The sequence below is a fragment of the Lampris incognitus genome, chromosome 21 (genome assembly GCF_029633865.1).
Source record: "Lampris incognitus isolate fLamInc1 chromosome 21, fLamInc1.hap2, whole genome shotgun sequence".
Lineage (NCBI taxonomy): Eukaryota > Metazoa > Chordata > Actinopteri > Lampriformes > Lampridae > Lampris > Lampris incognitus.
The window spans coordinates 6,555,283-6,556,779 of record NC_079231.1 but is presented as its reverse complement, the minus strand read 5'-3'; positions in this window follow the sequence as shown (position 1 = coordinate 6,556,779).

The following is a 1,497-nucleotide window of genomic DNA, read 5'->3' as shown; positions in this document are numbered from 1 at the left end:
AGAAAAATCATCATCTGATGCAGGGATCATGCCTCACAGCTCAAACTTGCTCTTACACACGTTTCAGATTTGGATTCAGACAACTTTATTTACCCCAGAAGGGCAATTCAGTTTCACAATCTACCCAGACCATACACAACTCACAGACAAGTGCAATCAGCAGTATGTCAAACACAATAGACGGATCTGTACATGGGCAAGAGATGCACAACCGGCACCCTTGTTTGGCCATGCAAGCAGACTCACACGAGGACCCAGCGAAGAATAAAAAGTCACACAAGTTGAAAGAATAAATAAATAAAGCATCCTAAGATGCATTGCACATTACATTCCAGCACCATGATCATTGATGCCATTTCTTGGTAAATTTAATTTATGAACAAGCACCAATTAGTAGCAGTCATTGTTTTCTTTCAGGAAACAGTTTTTACAATCAGATCTGTACGTGTGAATGGTTGTTGTATGTCTATCTATCTATCTATCTATCTGTCTGTCTGTCTGTCTGTCTGTCTGTCTGTCTGTCTGTCTGTCTGTCTGTCTGTCTGTCTGTCTGTCTGTCTGTCTGTCTGTCTGTCTGTTTGTTGTCCATCCTTTGTAAACCGTTACTTTCATCCTTTCAGGGGATTGTCAGGATAGGATTTTACACACACACACATCCCAACACACACCTCTCTCTCTGCAGACCATCTCCGGCCTCCAGGAGAAGCTGAGGAACCACAGGCATCACGTCAAGGCTCTGGAGATGCAGGTAATCTGTCTGGTTTTCTGTGACCAGTGGCTCCCTAGGGGAAAGTTGTAATTATTTAGTCATTTTGTTTGTTGTAAATGGTTTAATAATTAGATAGATGAACTGGAGTGTGTCCTTGCTTTACAAATATCTAATGTAAAAACCCTGGGAGTAAAAAGTAGAAAAAAACACTCAGTAAACAAAGCTGCTGCTCTCTGGAGTCATGGGTCATGGACTCATTTCTCAGTGGACAGTTTTGTAATGCCTTTCAGTATGAGCACAACTATTTTAGCACACACATACACACACATATGCACGTGTGCACACACACACACACACACACACCTGCATGATTGTACTAAGTCCTCTCTAACCCTGAATACTAACAGGATTAGCTCCAGTCTGCCCCCGTCAGGGTCCCATATTCCTCTGTGTGTGTCTGTTGTGGAGTGTCACGTCTTGGGGCATGACCTCTCACTTCCTCCCCTGTGGCCTTGAAGCTCAGTGGAGATGATGATGATTAGGACGACCCCTGGGGGACCCTTGGAAGCAGCAGAAATCAGCATGACTATATGATTATTCATTGTTACTGTCTGTCTCTCTGTTCTTCTCACTGTCTTTCTCATCTTCCCCTTCTCTCTTTCTCTTTGTCTCTCAGGGTGAGAGCATTGATGTGAGTTCATCAATAGACGCTAAGCTGCATTCCTTGGAGCTCCACCAGGAGGAGGGCAAACACTCTGCTCCACGTCCATGCAGCTCTGCTGTACCAG